The 22,110-nt window shown below is 38.9% G+C and overlaps 1 pseudogene; it reads right to left on the bottom strand.

Annotated features, from left to right (window-relative positions):
- Positions 1-18,253: 18,253 nt before the first annotated feature.
- Positions 18,254-22,034, bottom strand: LOC149119220 (poly(A) RNA polymerase GLD2 pseudogene; annotated as a pseudogene).
- Positions 22,035-22,110: the final 76 nt, after the last annotated feature.

Raw genomic sequence — 22,110 nt, 5'->3', positions numbered from 1 at the left:
ATACCTGCATAAAATGATCAGTAAATTCATATACCGCCAACACTTCCTACTAAATTTAAATTTATCCACAACCTATAACCCAATATTTCCCATCACATAAAAAAATCACCTTGCATTGTCATGAACAAGAATGACATGGACAACACCTTCAAAAATAAACTTGAAAGAAGCCAAGTCCCCTAAGCAGTTGAATGAGTGCATTTCTAAAGCACAGCTTCAGACAGCAGAATGCATGCACAAAAGTCAAAATATTTTCAGTATATCAATTGTCCATAACAACTCCTTCAAAATTGCAATAGAGTAAAATCCAAACAAAGTTCCTCTTTGGTAGAAATGGTACAGTATAAATCTCAAAAAAAAAAGGAAAAAAGAAAATAAAACAAAACAAAACCAAATAGAAAACAAACAAACAAACAAACAAACAAAAACCAAGACTTTGTCACTTCTGGGTTCAGAGGTGAATGAGATCAGAAAGACATTTGAACTGACCAAGGCCCTTTGATCCACCTGGGTGGTCAGTCCATGGGTGCCTCTGTTCCTATTTCAACTTCGCAGGAAGTAAACACTTCAATAATTATCCTTCCTTTTCCACAGATGTTATCATTCTATCTAACCAGGTTAAATCCAAGAAAATGAAACTTATACACAAATCATAAAACTAATTCCTAATTTGGTAGTTTAAAAGGAATTGTATGACATTAAGACTACACGAGATGTAAAAGGGGGTCAGCTTAGAGAAGACACCTGCTTCATCCCATCTGAATCTCTTGTGAAAATTTAGCTGCCATTTTCAATAATTAAAAGGGGGTTCATTCCAGGGGTCGTTAGGTCTCTCCCTCAAGAATGGCTGAAGACACACATAAGTGAGTTCTCTCCAGGGGATCTACTATGAAAGTCAAGCTGAGTTGTCATCTTTTAGAGGCTCTTTCTGAGTCCACTTTGTACTCTGCACAGCATCATCACTCTGCCATTCGGAACTTACTGCCTTTGAATCTTAGACCATAACTTGCAGCTAAAATAAAACTGTTTTCTTTCCAATTTACTCCGTCTGTGGCACTGTGTTTTTAGGCAAAGTATGGACTCAACCTCTAGGAAGCACCATGCTGTTTGGCTCAAGAACAGAAAATTCAAGGGATTTAGATAATCCCTAGGGAGATAGGAGTGACCCAGGACAACACAGTTCACACTTCCTCCCCACATGAACCCCACACATGCAGTCCCAGTTCTCATAAATGGGTCTCCAGTCCTCAGCACACAATGGGGAAGACACAGGACTGCAGGTGTGGAGCTGCCCAGAGAGGGCTCAGGGACCTAGCTGAAGTCACTGTTTGTAGGTACGGATGGGATGCCTGAGGTCTGGATCTTGGCCAAGCCCACACCCCCTGGACTTTGGAGGGTAGAGGAGGCATTTAATGAGGAGATTCCAGAGCAGGGAGCTCGGGTCTGTAAATCCTAGAACTGACCACTGGGAAGAGTGGAGTTGACTACAGTCATTTCTAGTAGATTTCTGCCAGCTACCTACTAGTCTCCCATGTGATGCCCAACTCCCTACACTCACCATTTCCAGCTTCTGAGGGGTTGGGACGTCCTCTTAGTCAGGTCCTGCTGTGACAATAAAGCCACAGAAAGCAAAGCCTGAGTGACTCATCGCCTTTCTCTTCCTATCAGCCAAGTCCATCTGGAACCACCGCTGCTCCCCAAATGGTGTTACTGTGACATGGGTGCCTGATGATTAGATAGTTTGAGCAACCTGAGTATGCAAGACGTCACAAAAGATGCAGCCAATGAGAATCCTCTCACAGGAGGTTAATTTTTCTTTTAAGCTTTGGCATATTAATCTGCTTTTGTCGTTTAATTTTTTTATTTGTTTTTTGGTGGTCCATAGTAATTCTATCAATTTTATTTATTGATTTCAGATCCAGCAATTGTTTGAATTTTTGTATTTGGGCTTAGATTATGTTGGGTTACCTATATGATATTGTGACTGACATATGTTGTATAAAAGTAGATGCTTATACCTTGTGTTTCCAGGACTACACCAACAGTGCAATGGTAGACAGGTAGTGAGCAGTGGCAACCTTGTCTGAGTCCACTCTGCAGAAAAAAAGCTTTCAATGATTCTGTATTACTGTATATCATGTTTGTGTATCATGTTTGTTGTAGGCAATCTTGATCACATAATAGTTGTTTTTTAATAAGTACATGCCAGAATTTATTAAACAGTTTTAAATATTTAATATAAAGTTTAACCATTTAATCAAACATTTAATTTAATGGCTTAACCTGTTACACCACAGCACCAGCCCCAGGATAAAAGGCCTTGACATATAAAAACATGATAAATATTTTCTGAAAAAAAAGTTATATGTACTTATTGAAATTGCCAATTAAAATTGACTTTTTAAATTCTATAAAATGTTATTTAAAAACCCAATAGAAAAATGTGTTTTTTTTTTTTTTTTTTTTGACAGGCAGAGTGGACAGTGAGAGAGAGAGACAGAGAGAGAAAGGTCTTCCTTTTGCCGTTGGTTCACCCTCCAATGGCCGCCGCTGCAGCCGGCGCACCGCGCTGATCCTGGCAGGAGCCAGGAGCCAGGTGCTTTTCCTGGTCTCCCATGGGGTGCAGGGCCCAAGCACCTGGGCCATCCTCCACTGCACTCCCTGGCCATAGCAGAGAGCTGGCCTGGAAGAGGGGCAACCGGGACAGAATCCGGCGCCCCAACCGGGACTAGAACCCGGTGTGCCGGCGCCGCAAGGTGGAGGATTAGCCTATTGAGCCACGGCGCCGGCTCAAAATGTGTTTTTATATATGACACTGAATACATATTAGGCAGTACTACAATGTTCATTCTTTAAACATCACAGTAAAGATGGAAATAAATAAATTATTTCTTTGTGCTATAATTTTTCATTATTGTTTTTTGTAATCTCTTACACAATATTAACATACTGCACCTTCTATTTGTTGTTAATATCCACACCTTTTTATGTAAAAAAATCATTCAGGAAATAGTTGATGTGATGTTGTATATGGGAAAATACTAATGAAACTAAAATTCAGTAAAATAGTAAATTAAATTGTGTTGGTTTCTTAAAATATATTTTTGACTATTTTTAGTCATAAACAATTATCGCCAAAGACAAAAACTAGACATTTTTTGTCATTCTTTATGGGATTTTGTATTATAATTAAGTTCCAAGTTGTTAGTGAAAAAAGAAATAGGAATATAGAAATGCCTTTTGTGTATACTTTTTTGAAATCCTAACCATCATTTTTAAAAATAACTTAGGTGGAGTGATAAAAGCTTTAATATCAACTCCAGAAGTTTAAGACATTGCTGAATAGTTTTCCCCCTTGCCTATCATGTGCATTTTCTTCATTAAACCATGTGAAATTCCCCAGTCTAAATGGCTGAGCACTCTCCCTCAGATTCTGTCCCGTCTGTTATGATGGATGTCCTACCTCATTAAGTCTTGCTACTTTGCTTTCAAAAAAGATGTGATTTTTTGAAAGGCAAATTTAAAGAGAGGAATGAAAGAGAAAGGGAGGAAGGAAGGGGGGAAGGGAGAGAGATAGAGGGATTTAGAATGAGAGAGAGACAGAAAGAGAGAGAGATTTCATTCACTGATTGACTTTCTTTTTTTTAACTTTTATTTAATGAATATAAATTTCCAAAGTACGACTTATGGATTACAATGGCTTTCCCCCCCATAACGTCCCTCCCACCCACAACCCTCCCCTTTCCCACTCCCTCCCCCCTTCCATTCACATCAAGATTCATTTTCGATTCTCTTTATATACAGAAGATCAGTTTAGCATACATTAAGTAAAGATTTCAACAGTTTGCTCCCACACAGAAACATAAACTGAAAAATACTGTTTGAGTACTAGTTATAGCATTAAATCAAAATGTACAGCACACTAAGACAAAGATCCTACATGAGGAGTAAGTGCACAGTGACTCCTGTTGTTGACTTAACAAATTGATACTCTTGTTTATGGCCTCAGTAATCACCCTAGACTCTTGTCATGAGCTGCCAAGGCTATGGAAGCCCCCTGAGTTCACTGACTCTGATCATATTTAGACAAGGCCATGGTCAAAGTGGAAGTTCTCTCCTCCCTTCAGAGAAAGGTACCTCCTTCTTTGATGACCTGTTCTTTCCACTGGGATCTAACTCACGGAGATCTTTCATTTAGGTGTTTTTTTTTTTTTCCAGAGTGTCTTGGCTTTCCATGCCTGAAATACTCTCATGGGCTTTTCAGCCATATCCGCATGCCTTTAGGGCTGATTCTGAGGCCAGAGTGCTGTTTAGGACATCTGCCATTCTATGGGTCTGCTGTGTGTCTCACTTCCCATGTTGGATCGTTCTCTCCCTTTTTATTCTATCAGCTAGTATTTGCAGACACTAGTCTTGTTTATGTGATCCCTTTGGCTCTTAGTCCTACCATTATGATCAATTGTGAACAGAAATTGATCACCGGGACTAGTGAGATGGCATTGGTACATGCCACCTTGATGGGATTGAATTGGAATCCCCTGGTATGTTTCTAACTCTACCGTTTGAGGTAAGTCAGCTTGAGCATGTCCCGAATTGCACATCTCTTCCCTCTCTTATCCCCACTCTTATATTTAACAGCAATCACTTTTCAGTTAAGTTTCAGCACTTAAGAATAATTGTGTATTGATTACAGTATTCAACCAAAAGTATGAAGTAGAACAAATAAAAAAAATACTAAGAGGGATAACATATTAAGTTGCTCATCAACAGTCAGGGCGAGGGCTGATCAAGTCAGCTGCAATGGCTACAATGGCTGGGACCAGGCCAGGAGCTTCAAACACCTACCAGGTCTCCCACATGGGTGTAAGGGTCCCAAGCACTTGATCTGTCTTCGTTTGATTTTCTTCCTGCATTAGCAGGGAACTGGATGAAAAGTGGGGCAGCCAGGACTCAAACCAGTGTTCATATGGGATGCCAGTGTCACTGGTGGCAGCTTGACTTGCAGCACTGAAATGCTGGCCCCTTAACTAGATTATTGATTCAAATTTTTTATTAGTCATGGTATAGAAAGGATAAAAGTATATCTCTGGTAACTAGAGAAATCTGTATTTTAAAATTATTATTAAATTAAAAAGTGTCAAGAAGAATTGGTTCAAAATAAGGGAAAATATATTACATGGCTCAATAAAATCACTGTTAAATAATCATATTAATCAATATAAATATAATCAATATGAATATAATTTAACAGTGTTAAGTAAAATATTTCATTTTGTGAACTTTGAAAGTCAGTTATTTACCTAATTTTTAATTCAAAAACACACTTCACTCTTTGAGTACTCACTTCATCTAGTGTTTTATTTTTAATGTCATGTTATTTTTCAGGGAGGTGCAGTAATATAGTTTTTCCTGCATTTAGTCCTGACTCTCATTCCCCCATACAAGTAAGAAGAAAACCATAAGTGACTATCACAATATACTACTTTTGTCCTTCATTATTTGCTACTTTCCAGAATGAAAGGGATAACATTAAATAGTAAACTGTTGAGGAATTCAGCAAAGAATTGTATTTTTTTCAGAAAAAACAGGAATTTTCTCCATCCTTAATGTGTTGTACTATGTGATTTAACAGTAAAACTACTACTCGCACAGTACAGTACTTTATACTTTGTGTGTCTGTGTGGGTGCAAACTGTTGAAATCTTTACTTAGTAAATGCTAAGTTGATCTTCTGTATATAAAGATAATTGAAAATGAAGCTTGGTGAAGAATGAGATGGGAGAGGGAGTAGGAGATGGGATAGTTGAGGTTGGGAGGGAGGTTATGGGGGAAAAAGCCACTATAATCCAAAATTTGTACTTTGGAAATTTATATTAATTAAATAAAAGTTGAAGAAAATTAAAAAAAATAAAGTGAATCAACAGGGGAACAGTTTATGTTGTATTCATTTTACAAAGGATTGTCATATATTCATTTAAAACTGCAATGAAACATTGATGAAATGATGCTGCATTGTTTAACCTCTAATGAAAGAAAGAAAGGCAGGGAGGAAGGGATGGATGGAGGAGGAAATGATTGTTCACACATACAAATTCCTGAACCTTGCAGATAGGCAATTAGGAAAAACTCTGGAAAAATGCATTCTTAATATGTTAGCAGTCACTAGAAAATTGTGGTGGACTTTGAGACCATTTTCCTGGTGTTAAGTGGGTCTAATTTAAACAGAAGCATTTTCATTACAACTTGAAAAAGTTAGTTAAAACCAGTGTGTTATGAAGAACATAAGACTTTTTATTGAATTGGTAATAGTGCTATTTAATTATTCCTCAACATTTCACTTGTTTCTAATATATAAGGCCTCATCTCTCTATTAGCACAGTCAGACCCAGACCCTGGAGGTTACTGGCAGGGATTCTCTGGAAAGTCAGTGGAGACAACATCAATGGAAGCTGCACACTGGGGGCTGAAGGAATAGCAGCATTGGTTGCCAGTGGACAGGTGTTTTGCTTAACACCCTTGTGGAGTAAATATTTTGAGCCATGCTGTCCAGTTGACCAGGTCCTCCTTCTGTTTATTCTGGTGCAGCCTGTGCCTCTCCTCCATAGTTTCTACAACTGCCTGCCCCCTGACCTGGCTGTTGGCTGTGTACCCCAATTGGCCTCTGGGTTGGCCTGGAGTCCTCACTGTTGGGAGCTCAGCTAAGATTGCAAAATTGGCCTGCACCTTGGGCTCTAGGATGAGAATGTACAGCATGGGGCTGGTCTCCAATAGGCACCCCCATTTTCCAGTACACTCCTCCCAGAATGTTCCAGAGAGTCAAGAAATGGGCAGCCATCCTGGTTGGGCTCTTACATCCTGTGAGAGTGAGACTGGAAGCCCACATGGAGGGCAAAGCACAGCTGCATGAGGCTGGGTATGCTGCCACAGGTGGTTGAGCTTAGGCCGTGCAGTGTGTAGTGGAGAGCATCCTCTGGGAGCTCCACAGTAACAATGTCCAGGATGCTACGGATCCACTCCCAGGTGTGGAAGTGGCAGAAATTGATGTTCACAGTATTTAGGACACAGCCCACACAGATGGGCTCTGCCAAAAGGAGACCCCTGAGTTTGTGCTGCTGCCCAAATTGATTGCACTCAGGGGTCACAGGGAGATTACAGGCTGCATAGAACATTGTCCAGCTGTCAGGGGCTGCTGTTTCCTTGCCAAGGCATTGAAGGTTCTAGGTCCAAAGCCCAAACACTAAGACACTAGTGCCTACCTCCAGGTTGAGGCCATGACCTTGGCCTTGCTAGTGAAAACTCAACACTCATTCATAGAAGTGGCCCTTACATGAATGGCACCATGGAACACTGACAGCAGCTGGCCTGGAGGTTCAGGCTGTGCAGCATGATACTTAGGGCCATTTTGTAGCAAACTTGGCACTCAAACCATGGCAATGTATTTGCTACAACAGGTCTATAAGTTGCTGCCTGCCAGCACCACCATGCCAGTTCAGATCAATCGCAGCAATGCTGCTTTGCTCAAAGCCTGCAAGGCTACATCCAGGAAGGGTGTAGAGTTCCTTTAGGGGTCCAAGTGGATGACATCATGCCACTCTGCTCGCTACCCTCTAGAGCCAGTGTATGTGCATCTAAGCATCTGCACAAATGGGTCTGTACTAGTTGTGCCATTTCATTAAACTTCACATAGCAGCGATTGAGAACCATGGCCCAGATGGCGTGCCATCAGTAACCACATATTGGAGCTGGGGCACCTCTAAAGTGAATTGAATGGATTGCATCCAGAAGCTACAAGTCCTCTGAGCACCGAAAGGCCTCCCTCACAGATTGCCCCCACAGCAGCTGTTGAGGGTTGGTCTGCAGGCCCCAGGTTCCCACATTCTTTTTGATTCAGCCCTTTCCTCATCTCTGACTAGTCCACAACAACCCTGCAGGTCTTTCCCAGATGGAACCTTGATTTGGATTCTTTTGGCCTTGAGATGACATGAACAAGCTTGGTGATCACATCTCATGTCAGGTATTAAGTATGGAATATTTTTCTTACAAAGAGACTGCCCTCTGGGCCCATTTGGGATTCAGGGTTTCATCCAGTTAATGAGAGAATTTACCACTGAGAGGTGGAGATAGAAGGCAGCTTGCAGAAGTGTAGGGAAGCCTTTGAAGTCTCAGAAAACTTTCCTCTTATTTGTTTCACATCTTCTCTGTGCAGCTCATGTGCTTTGCCATTTGCACTGCAAGTAGTTAAGAAGGGTCTGGTTAGGAATGAAGGATCCCCACTAAAGGGAGGAAGTTAGGATGGGGAGTGGGGGAGAAGGAAGAAAGAGAGGAGGGGAAGGTGCAACAAGTCCTTTATCAGGTCCCCATGAAACTCCAGTAAAGGGTGTTAGAAGACCCCATGGTGGAGGGGAAGGTGATCATCACAACCCCCTCAGTGGTGTTTCCTTGGATTCAGGTGGGCTCTCTTCCATGCAGCATTCCATGACTTTCTCTCTCAGTACTGGATCTAGTGATGCTTGGGTATGCCCCTCCATAACTCATGATCTACACAGACTTATTTTTAAAAAATAGAGAAATGAATTAGTCTCCACATGTTTCTTGCGTTTCTAATATGTGGTGTAATAATGTGATTAAGTATACTTGATATGATAAATATTCTAGAATAATCACTCAGACAACTGAATTTAAATGTATCTAATACTATGTCAAATAACTTGGTTAGGAAAAGGCCTATTGTTTTAACAGGTTAACGATCATATTATTTTTAAATTTATATTTTGAGAGATAGATACAGATAATCAGAAAGAGCACCATCTGCTGGTTCTCTTACAAAATGCCCACAGTGGTCAGAACTGGACCAGGACTAAACTGGGAGCTTAGAACACAATCCAGGTCTCCTGTTTGGTTGCAGGAATCCAGATTTTGAGCCATCTCCTGCCAGTTCCCATGGCACACATTAGCAGGAAGCTATAGTTCAAAGTGGAGCTGAGACTCAAACCCAGGCACTATGATGGAACTCAAGCATCCCAACCCATGTGATAGTTGCTAGAACAAGTGCTTATCCTGAAAGTATTATCATTTGTAACCTTTTCATATGTTTTGTGTATAAAAATGTGAAAGAAATGAATATTTCAATTGGTATTATATGAGTGTTCATTGTCACTGGGAAAGGTTATTCCTGCTTTAATATTTCTTTTGTAGTTTCTGCATGATTTTTATCATGCAGTTTTTTTTATTTTATGTAGAGAAATTAGTTTCTATATAATTCCTTCAATTATTTTCATTTTTAAAAAATGATCTGTGCATCTAAAAACATTGGCACAAAATTTTTATTTTGGTATCATAGTAAATTTTGTTAGCATTTCATCAATTATTTTTTGTACAAGAGGGAGAGACAGAGAGAAAGACAAACTGATAGATACAAAAGGAGAGACATCACACACAAACATATTGACTCCTCAAACGCCTACAATAACTCAAGTGAGACTGGGTCCTGATGAGAAGTCAGTCCAGGTATCCTACTCGAGTCATCACTTACTGCCTGTAAGAGTGCACCTTAGCAGGAAAATGAAATCGGGGCTAGAGTTAGGAATCAAACTTAGCATCCCACCATGGAATGCAGGCACATCAACTGCTAGGACAAATGCCCATTTCTTAAATTTTACCTTATTTTGGTTAATTATCCAACTGGAAAGTCCTTTTAAAAATGCTTCTGAAGGGCCAGTGCTGTGGTATAATAGTCTAAGTCTGCTCCTCTGGCACCGGCATCCCATGTAGGTGCTGTTTCATGTTCTGGCTGCTGTTCTCTGATCCAGCTCTCACTTATGCCTGGGAAAGCAGTAGAAGATGATGCAAATGTTTCCCTATGCCTGCACTAGTGTGGGAGGTGCCAAAGAAGCCCCTGGTTTTGAATTGGCCAATCTCTAGCCACTGCAGCCTTTTGGGAAGTGAACCATGGATTTAAAACCTTTCCCCCTGGCCGGCGCCGTGGCTCAATAGGCTAATCCTCCACCTTGCGGCGCCGGCACACCGGGTTCTAGTCCCGGTTGGGGCGCCGGATTCTGTCCCAGTTGCCCCTCTTCCAGGCCAGCTCTCTGCTATGGCCAGGGAGTGCAGTGGAGGATGGCCCAGGTGCTTGGGCCCTGCACCCCATGGGAGACCAGGAAAAGCACCTGGATCCTGGCTCCTGCCATCGGATCAGCGCGGTGCGCCGGCTGCAGCGGCAGCCATTGGAGGGTGAACCAACGACTGTCTCTCTCTCTCACTGTCCACTCTGCCTGTCAAAAAAATAAAAAAAATTAAAAAAAATTAAAAAAAAATAAAATAAAATAAAAAATAAAACCTTTCCCTCTATCTCTCCCTCACCCGTTTGTAACTCTACCTCTCAAATAAATAAATAACTGTTTGTAAAATGTTTTTAGGATAATATTTTCTTAAAATTGTTGTAATTTTTCATATTTATTGGGCATGGCAGAATAATTGGGCACATCAAGTTAGTATTTCCATTGTAAATATTAAAATGACTTCAATAATAACTGTATACATTTATGAGGTGTAATGTGATATTTCAGCAAAGGTATATCATGTGCACTGGTAAAATCAGGTCATGAACATTTTCTTATCTTTGCCTTTACTTGAAGATTGATGCTTATTAAAACTCTTCTGTTTGCTCAGATAATACCTAATAGGTTATTGTGAACTATAGTCACTCCACTCTGTTGTGTAACATTAGGAACTTCTTCCAAATGGTGATTTGGTACCCATTATTCAACCTCCCTCTTACCTCCTACACACTTACCATCCTATAGTCATCACTAGTTTGTGTTCAGAATGACTTTTTTAGCTTCAACACATGTAGAAGAAAGCATAGTGTTTATCTTTGTGTGGTGTGCATATTTCAATTGACATCATGTTCTCCAAGTCCATCCATTTTGTTGAAAACTACACAATTTCATTCTTTTTATGGCTGAAAATATTCCATTGTGAACATATACTACATTTTCTTTAATCATCTTGTGATAAACATCTTGGTTTATTCCATATCTTGCTATTGTGGACAGCACTACAATAAACATTAGAGTGAAGTATCTTTGAAATATAATTATTGATTTCTTTTGAGCATATACCCAGTTGAGTCTTTTTTTTGACAGACAGAGTTAGACAGTGAGAGAGAGAGACAGAGATAAAGGTCCTCCTTCCATTGGTTCACCCCCAAAATGGCCAATACAGCCGGTGCGCTGCGCCAATTCGAAGCCAGGAGCCAGGTGCTTCCTCCTGGTCTCCCAAGCAGGTGCAGGGCCCAAACACTTGGGCCATCCTCCACTGCCTTCCTGGGCCACAGCAGAGAGCTGGACTGGAAGAGGAGCAACTGGGACAGAATCTGGTGCCCCAACTGGTACTAGAACGCAGGGTGCCAGCACTGCAGGTGGAGGATTAGCCTGGTTATCTGCAGCGACTGCCCCAGCTGTCTTATATTAAATAAAATAGTAATAAGTTAAATAATTGAGCCATGAGCCATAAATTTTTTTTCTTGCAGATATATTGAGTTTTGCCTGCACCTTAAGAAACTGGACCTTTCATATCATATTACACATTTTAGAAATTGGGTCTTGGGATAGATATTGTGATGGTGGGTTAAGTGGTTATTTGAGATATCCACATCCCATCTCAGAGTGCTTGGTTTGGAATCTTGCCTCTTCTTTTTTTTTTCTATTTCACAGATAGTGTTAGAGAGAGAGAGAGAGAGAGAGAGAGAGAGAGAGAGAAAGGTCTTCCTTCCATTGGTTCACCCTCCAAATGGCCGCTACGGCTGTAGCTACACTGATCCAAAGCCAGGAGCCAGGTGCTTCCTCCCAGTCTCCCATGGGAGTGCAGGGGCCCAAGCACTTGGGCCACCCTTCAATACCTTCTCAGGCCACAGCAGAGAGCTGGACTGGAAGAGCAGCAACTGGGATTGGAAATCAGCACCCATATGGGATGCTGGCACCACAGGCAGAGGATTAACCAAGTGAGCCATGGTGTTGGCCTGCCTCTACTTCTGATCCAGCTTCCTACTACTGTGTACCCTGGGAGGCAGCAATTAAGCACCGAGTACTTGGGTCACTACCATCCAAGCGAGAGACCCAAATGGAGTTCTTTGTTCCTAGCATTGGGCAGGCCCTGCCCAGGCTATTAGGGACATTTGTGGAGAGAAGTGGTGGATAGACATTTTTATTCCTGTTTCTCCTTCTAAATCCATAACTGCCTTTCTAATGAATACATCTTTGAAAGTCTGACCATGCTGGATGCATAACCACAGGGAGCAACAATTGACTGTAGCTAGATAGCTGCTATTCCTTTTATATTGTATACGTATTCTAATTAGCCACACTCATTGTGTTTCAATAGGTCTTCTTCACTCCTGAATATTGTCTGTCTTAGTTGCCAATGAGTGAGAATAATTTCAAGTAACAGATTATCACAGATAGTTACAGAGAAAACCTGTCACGATTGAGCTGGCTTCTTGATTCCTTAGGAAGCTACATTATTCCTGTTTTCAGGAACAAAATTGCTCTATTAAAAGGATGTTTATTAATGAAGGGCCAGCATATTTTATGTATATGTGAGGGATCATGGTACCTGAGGGGAGTTTCATTAAACTGGAATTATGGCAAAATTTGGCCTGCACAATAACATGACTAAAGAAAATATATCTTAGCATTTCAAAAATCTTAAATAGAAACTGCTTTGTATTATATGCCTAATTCCAAATATATGATTAATTTTTATAATGAATTAAGGGTAGATGAATGATAGCCTATCTCATGATAAGATCTCATTAATGCACAATTGGATATTATTTGGAGAGTGAGGAGCAACTCAAACTGCCTGAAAAAGTTAAACAGAGTTCATAGTATGAGGTGAAAGAGTTCTCCATTTGGGTAGGTCAAAGATATTTTGAAAATGCAAAATGAGGTGCTCTGTTCCCATGTGGAGTAAGGCCTTGTTCCTAAGATGAACCACCACCTCCTCCTCAGCCTTAGCCTTGGCATGAATCCTGGCCCCACCCCATCATGTCCAATTGCAGTTCCCGAGGACCCTTGCCTACAATGCTGCCTACCAACTGAGATGGGAGAATTGGATTCTCTAAAAAAGGTCAGATCCAGCTTGCTCTTGGGCTCATCCACTATGCATTTCTGGTCCAGCTATGACTTATAGCCCTCTCAATGCTGGTCATGGCCATGGCTCACGCTGGGTCCAGGCTTGTACACTGTTTTATGGCTGCTTTACTGCCACTGAGTCAGAACAAGTTCTGCTCATCCCAACTCTGGCTTGTCCTCCAGCTCATGCTCAGGCTCAGGCTCTGGCCCCCACTGCCTCAGGAGTGAGCCATGGTGCATGGCTCAAATACCTGCATGGGACAGGCTCTAGACTCATTTTTTAAATTATAATAGAATTAAAAGTGAGGAAATGCTCCAACATGGGAAAATATTGACTTAGCAGATTCATACAATGACAATTGCTTTAAGTAACACTCTAACCTCAGAATCAGCCCTCAAGTCTTCCTGATCTGACTGAAGAGCCTGTGATAGCCTTTCAGGCATGGAAAGTCAAGGCACTGTGGCAAAAATTATTCTACATGAAGAGTTTCTGTGAGTGAGTTCCAATTGCAAAGAAGTAGCCATCAAAGAAGAATGTACTTTTCTCTAAAGGGAGGAGAGAACTTCCACTTTGCTTATGGCCTTGTTTAAATACTGGTGGTATTTGTAGATTAAAAAGGCTTCTGTAGCCTATGCAGCTCATGTCAAGAGCCTCAGATGGTCAATAACATCATACATAAGGGTGTTAATTGTTAAATTAACAGCAAGAGTCACTGAGCACTAACTTCATGCAGGACCTCTGTCTTCAAAGACTTGTATTATGAGAGTTGACTGGGATACTTGTTTTCAGTTTGTGTGTGTGTATGTGTGGGGGTTTCTGTGAAAATTATTAAATCTTTATTTAGTATAGAGTTGATCTTCTGTGTATAATGTCAACTGAAAATAATTCTTAATGGAGAAAGGGACTAGGAAGTGGACAAAGAGGAGGAGTAGAGGTGGGAATGTGGATGGGAGAGGCAGATGTTGAGGGAAGAACAACTATATTCCCAAAGTCGTACATATATAATTTGAATTCCTTAAAAGCTAATTAATAATTAACACAATGATTTTGAAAATTTCTGTCTTTATGATCATTTTATACAGTTAACAATTATTACAAATACCAATGAGCTTGTTTAAATGCATTATTTTGTTTATATTTTATAAATATTAGAACTGAATATGTTAAATGCAACCATACATAGCTATGCATTTCAATAACAATTAGAAAAACCACCATTTATGAATAGAGTTAATGGTGTTATGAAAAGTCATGTCTTTGAAAAACTGTGCTAGACATTTTCAAGAGAATTACAGTAAATATGCAGCAAACATTTAGCAATGGTAGCTATAACTTGAACTCTTGAGATTCTGAGATCAGAACTTAGGTTGATCATTTTGGAGCCTGTATAAGGTTTGAGGGTGCCAGAAAAAAAAGAAACCTTTGATTATGACATTATTTTTAATTTTTTATTTCTATTTAATGTTTTTATTCATTTGTCCTTAAAAAGCTCGCATATTATAATTTTGCTCATAAAGGAAAATATTTTTGTTTTATATCCATTTTCTGTCTCATAGTATTATTTTCTCTTTGAAGCTGCATAGATCTAGAGTTATCCTATTATTACATGGAAGCAATTGTTTTATTTAAGGCTATTTTTATTGATTTAAACTTGTCATGGTTGTTTAATGCTTAAAAAGTGTATTATGAAGATATTGGTTCATTTAGGAAAAGAAATCTCATAATAAGTTTTTAAAGTAACATAGTCATTAAAAATTGTATTGAAGCTCATGTCTAAAACATACTACTGTGAAGTGTATGTAAAGATGATACAAATTTTATTATTTAAAGGCTATGTATTCATTAAGAATTTTATTTAATTTGAAATTTTAATTATTTTTTATTTAAAATGAATTATGTGGTAGAGATTCCTGAGCTAATCAAAGTAATAATAAACAATAAAAATTCACATAAAATGAGAAAATGGATGAATGATAAGCATAGAATATCTAAAATATTATAAGCCATTCATCAATTATATGTTGAGAAAGAGAAGACATGGGATTGCTTTTCTTATTAAATGCATATACTCAGATTTATGTTGTTTATTAGCTGATAACTGAAAACTTACGTCAAAAATTTTAGTTTACAATGCTGACAAAATGAGCTTCAATATGAAGACTTATCTAAGATATGGCATTTTGAAAGTCCAAAAATATCTATTTGTATGCCAAAAGCATGACCAAAATCAGATAACATCCCCAAAATTTGGACAAATGGGCTTGACATTTTGAGAAGATTTAAATATTACAACTGTGTGTTTATTAGGGGAATGTATTAGAAAACCAAGATAACATTAAAGATTTATAGAAGCATTGAGAAGCCAACTATAGAGCACCTTTGCATGGCTTCATAATATGAGAATTGTGGGATTTAAAAAAAAAACATTTTGTGGCAAAATTTACTTTTGAGTTTATTCCCCTTATGTATGATTTAATAAAAATCATTCTATAACAGGTATTGACATTTTGGACTCTAAATATTTCTGGATATATTTCTTTAGTTGAGGCCTGTATTGTCCTTATTTTCCACTGTAGTTTTATAATTCATCACACTCCATCTATCTAATATCCATATCTGAGTAATGTGTTTCCAATAAAAATACAACCACTAGCCATTATTTAAAACCTTAATTTGAAGCATTTGAACAGCTTTAAAAATCCATATCAACTCTTTATCTTAGTCCTTTTCTGTCTGCCCATTGCTTTGGCATTACTGATCTGTTTGCTGATGCCCTTCTCAGCAACATCTGTATTTTATTTTATTTCATGCATATGTAAACTTATATTCCATTTAACATCATACAAACATTTAAACTCAAAGAATAAAGTGAATACATGTACATTTTACAAGTGTGAGATAAGCAAAAATTTCAGCATTTGAATTGATCTGCAAAAAACTACATTAGATAGGCAAACTGTGCAATAGTAGGTCTAAAAGAAGTTGAAAACTTAAACCTGTTTTCAAGAGTGTTTTTTAAAGATTTACTTTATTTATCTGAAAGTCAAAGTTACACAGAGAGAGGAGAGGCAGAGAGACAGAGGACTTCCATCAGCTGATTCAGTACTCAATTGGCCACAATGATTAGAGATGCACAGATCTGAAGCCAAGAGCCATGACCTTGCACAAGGTTTCCCATATGGATGCAGGAGCCACCCTCCACTGCTTTTCCAGGCCACAGGAGAGATCTATATCAGAAGTGGAGTAGCTACGACTTGAAGCAGCACCCATATGGGATGCTGTCACTACAGGTGGTGGCTCTACCTGCTATGTGACAGCACCAGCCCCTCAAGAACACTTTTTACATTTAAATTCATAGCTATTTATACAATAAAGTAATCTCTTTTTTTGACAGGCAGAGTGGACAGTGAGAGAGACAGAGAGAAAAGTCTTCCTTTGCCATTGGTTCACCCTGCAATGGTTGCCGCGGCCAGCATGCTGTGGCCAGCGCACCACGCTGATCCAAAGGCAGGAGCCAGGTGCTTCTCCTGGCCTCCCATGGGGTGCAGGGCCCAAGCACTTGGGCCATCCTCCACTGCACTCCTGGGCCACAGCAAAGAGCTGGTGTGGAAGAGGGGCAACTGGGACAGAATTCGGTGCTCCGACCAGGACTAGATCCTGGTGTGCCGGCGCTGCAGGTGGAGGATTAGTCTATTGAGCTGCAACGCCAGCCACAATAATAAACACTGTAACTTGCTTTAGCAGCCACACTATTTCTTCCTCGTGTGAAAGAAATACTAAAAAAGACATTTTTACAAACAGTAAGCTGTTATTTATAATAATTGTTATGTCTTAACTAAAACATTTTATTTTGGCTTATTGCCTAAAAATTCCAATTCACATGATAATCCTTCCATTGCCCCCCAGAAACAAAATCTGAGACTGAAATAGAAAACAACCTTAACTTTGAACTTTTTGTTCCTGTTGTTTCATGTCACAGGGAGAATAATAGCAGGAAAATGGGAAAGTAATAGGTGTGCTCACTGTGCTACACTGCTACAAAGCTTTGGGAACTTTTTCTTTGACAGGCAGAGTGGACAGTGAGAGAGAGAGAGACAGAGAAAGGTCTTCCTTTGCTGTTGGTTCACCCTCCAATGGCTGCCACAACTGGTGCACTGCGCTGATCCAAAGCAAGGAGCCAGGTGCTTCTCCTGGTCTCCCGTGAGGTGCAGGGCCCAAGCACTTGGGCCATCCTTCACTGCACTCCCTGGCCACAACAGAGAGCTGGGCTGGAAGAGGTGCAACCAGGACAGAATCCGGCGCCCCGACCAGGACTAGAACCCGGTGTGCCGGAGCCGCAAGGTGGAGGATTAGCTTAGTGAACCACGGCACCGGCCAGCTTTGGGAACTTAATCTTTTCAAAACATCTATACTGAAATGGATGCTGGGAAACAGCTATCTTCTGTGTTAGTGCTTACAGAACTACAGTGAAAAATGTATTGTTTCTACAGAAATTTAAATAATTTCAATTTCATTGAAAATATATGAGGTACTAATAAAATTTTAACACAAACTCTTGAAGCTTCAGGTCAGTTTCAATGAGTCAAATGAAAACTTAAAAGAATTGTCTAGTATTTCATGACTCTGGAGTGATTTCACTGAAGTAAAATATTTCATTTTGCTTCAAGTACCTGATACCTGACTTAACTCTTAACTTCACTAGAGTGGAATAAAAGAGCAGACTGTCTTTTGGAGGTTATATTGTAAGCACTTATCAATTAGACCCTCTTCAAAATTTTATGCATTGTGTCAGTATTAGCATGTAGTACAATGAACTGAATTTATAACAAAACCTTTATTTGTTCAGGTAATTTCCCAAAATATATTTTATCTCATATCCTGAAAATTCATGCCATAATATAAGTAATCATTAATGCAAACATTTCAAAAATATCTTAAATCAAATGGTTTTATTAGGAAATGTTATAATAGAATCTGCAATATTTATGTAATATACCATTTTAAAACAAAACATGAAAACCAAAAGAACACAAAGTAAACCATTATGGAGGTAAAAAAAAATGTAAATGACAAAGCCACTGTTCTTCATTTGTTGAAGACCTCATCAAGAGAAAGACCAGTTACCTTTTCTATACATCAGCTCTTAAGGGGAGTATACTGTCCATGTCTCTCTCATGTTTATCAATATGTGTCATGACTTTAAAAACTTTTCTTTGATCATGTCAAATTTCTGTTTTTCATGGACAGCTCTGGCTGTGTTCCTTACTTCCTGAAATTCATCCACACAGATGTGCTTAATTCTGCACTCAATACCATCAGACTTCACATGGCTTTGTTCATGGGCAGAAATAACTTGAGTTAAATTCTGTGCATAATATTGAAGAAATTCCAAAAAGAGGTAATCAAGATTTGATTCATTTTTCAGAAGTAAGGATTTAGATGTACAAAGTACAATGTATAGCAGAACTAATATACTTTGGCTAAATTATTTGGAGAGATGGAAGGATGGGTTTGGTTAAAGGCTGTAAGTAGTGAAAAACTACCAATATGAGACTATAACTATTTATATTACCACATCTGTCATCATTTATATATGGTGACTTGCCCATTTCTTAATCACCAGCACTAAACGATGTTCTAGACTTTCAATGTGTATGTAAGTTCTGAGAAGGAATATTTTTCTTATTCTAGTAATATTGTTTACATTCAAATCAAATTCCACACAACTGATGTTATCTCTGAACTTCACACTTGAACTTTGCCATGAATCAGCTAAAATCTCTGTGTAGCCACAGAGTCTTGTACAGAAGTGTTTATGGGACTAAGTTAAGTATTTGTCATGCTTAAGTATTCTGATTTACTGGTTCTTCTTTGACAACTGGGCATAAAGCACCATCTTTGCTCCAAATGGCAAATCCATTTAAAGAAGATCTAAACAAAAAGTATGCATTGTGGAAATAAGAGCTGGGTTTCTCTGTGCAACTGTGTTTGACACATTGCTTTCTTTTTAAAATATTTATTAAGTTTTTTGAAATGCAGAGTTACAGAGAGGCAGGGGCACACACAGAGAAATATGGAGAGTTCTTCAATTTGCTGGTTCACTGCCCACATGGCTGCAAGGCTGGAGCTACACTGATCCAAAGCCAGGAGTAGATTCAAATTTCAATTAATAATGACAACATTGTAGCTGGTTTATGAAATCACAATGTTCTAACCATCACAATATAGTTCACAATATTGGTATATATCATAACAGTGGTTTTCATGGCATTGAAATTTATTATGATATCACAATAACGTTTTATGATATCACAATTTGATATCATAGATTTCTTATGTCACAATAGTATTTATTACTTCATAATAGATTATGATACCAAAATGGTTGGTTTGTGACATGACAGTTGGTTTATTGCATCATAATAATGATGGCAAAACAATGATTTTTATGATATTGCAATTGATTATTATATCACAATGATGGTTTATAACATCACAATTTATTATGACTACCTAAAGATAGATTTATGACATCACAATAGATTCTATGAGTTCAAAACTGACTATGACATCACAATGGTAGCTTTATAACATCACAATATGTTATTGATGTAAGAATTGATTATAATGTCACAATGATAGTTTCATAGCATTACAGTAACTTTTAAGAGTTCATATTGATCATGATATCAACTGTTGGATTATGACATCACAATGATTGTGATATCCCAGTTGATCATGTCATCACAAGGATTTTTATGACATCACAATTGATTATGACATGACAATCATAGCTTATGACAATACAAGTGTATATTATAGAAGATTAGGGAGTGACATGGTTGCAGGGCGAGGAAAAAACAGTGAGGAGAATAGTATAGGTGGTAAACACTTGGTGGAAAAGTGGAGAGAAAACTGCGTGGGAAGCCTCATTTAAGAAGGGTAATGGCTTCGGCCAGCGCCACAGCTCAATAGGCTAATCCTCCACCTGTGGCGCCGGCACCCCGGGTTCTAGTCCTGGTTGGGGTGCTGGATTTTGTCCTGATTGCTCCTCTTCCAGTCCAGCTCTCTGCTGTGGCCCAGGAGTGCATTGGAGGATGGCCCAAGTGCTTGGGTCCTGCACCCACATGGGAGATTGGGAGAAGCACCTGGCTCCTGGCTATGGATCAGCGTGGTGCACCGGCCACAGTGCGCTGACCGCAGCAGCCATTGGGGGTGAACCAATGGAAAAGGAAGACCTTTCTCTCTGTCTGTCTCTATCAGCCTGTCAAAAAAAAAGAAGGGTAATGGCTTGAACTTGCATAGTGAGTGATAATGTGTTAACATGCAGCCAGAGAATGCAGAAAAATGGAGTCACTCAATCAGCTTGGAAGACGAGGTCTTCCATCTGATGGTTCACTCCCTAGATGGCTGCAATGGCCAGAGCTGTGCTGATCTGAAGCCTGGAGCTTCTTCCAGGTCTCTTATGTGGGTGCAGGGGCCCAAGGACTTGCTCCATCTTCTACTGCTTTCCCAGGCCAAAGCAGAGAGTTGGATCAAAAGTAGAGCAGCCAGGTCTCAAACCAGGGACCATATGGAATGCTGGTGCTTCAGGCCAGGTTGTTAATCTGCTGCACCACAGTGCCAGCCCCAACATACAACATCCTTTTATGATGGAAATCTTAAGGCAAATGCATATAGAAGGAACATTTTTTCAGCACAATCAAGGCAATATAAGACAAACCCATGATAAGCAACACACTGATTGGTGAAAAGCTGTCAACACCCCCACTAAAATCTGAAAACCAAAAAAAGATGTTCACTCTCACCATTGTTATTCAATATAATTATGGAAGTTTTAATGAAAGCCATTAGGCAAGAACAAAATCAAATGGGTGAAAATTAGAAAAAAAGGAACTCAAATTATCCCTATTTGCAGATGACATGATCATAAGAGATGCAAAAAACTCCACTGAGACACTATTGGAACTCATAAAAGAGTTGGTAAAGTGGCACTATATAAAATCAACACAGAAAAATCAAGAGCCTTTGTATGCACAGACAATGCCATGGCTGAAAAAGAACTTGTAAGATCAGCACTATTCACAGTAGCTCCAAAGAGAATAAAATTCATCAAATATCTTGGAATAAGGTTAACCAAGGAATTCAAAGATTACTATCATGAAAATTATAAAACACTAAACAAAGAAATAAAAGAAGACATTAAAAATGGAAAAATCTCCCACATTCATGGACTGGAAGAATAAACATCACCAAGATATCCATACATACAAAATCAATTTAGACATTTCATATGATATCAATCAAAATTTCAATGACATTCTTTTCATATCCAGAAAAAAATGATGCTAGAATTCATATGGAACACAAGAGACCCTGGATAGTTAAAGCAATCTTGTACAACAAAAACAAAGCTAGAGGCATTACAATCCTGGATTTCAAGACAAAACTACAGGATAATCAAAATAGCCTGGTACTGGCACAAAAACAGATGAATAGATTAATAGAACATCTCAAATGAAATTCATGTCATGTCCACCCAGTGGTCATTTATGATATTCCAATTGATTATTACCTCACAATGATAGTTTTATGATAACAGAGATATTCATTTCATCATGAACACTTTATGTTGGGTCTATATATATTTATGGCATGTCAATATTAGTATATGACATGAAAATGGTTTTCATATTAGAATTTGTTATAACTTCAATAATGTGTTCTATGACATCACATTTGATTATGCCATCACAATGGTGGTTCATGACATAGTAATTGACTAAGATGTATTAATTATGATGACAAAATGGTAAGTTTATGATATCCCAGCTATTTTTCAATGACTTCACAATTGATTATGTGACTGTAATGGTAGTTTTTTGAGATCACAATCATCATTATGGCAATATGAGGGTTGTTTATGAAACCACAATTGATCATGTCACAATGGTGCATGCGGAGGATTAGCCTATTG

This window comes from Oryctolagus cuniculus, chromosome Y (genome assembly GCF_051225735.1).
Source record: "Oryctolagus cuniculus isolate XC-2025 breed Fujian yellow rabbit chromosome Y, ASM5122573v1, whole genome shotgun sequence".
Taxonomy (NCBI): domain Eukaryota; kingdom Metazoa; phylum Chordata; class Mammalia; order Lagomorpha; family Leporidae; genus Oryctolagus; species Oryctolagus cuniculus.
Note: the sequence above shows the minus strand (reverse complement) of the source record. Positions and strands in the feature narration are given on the sequence as shown.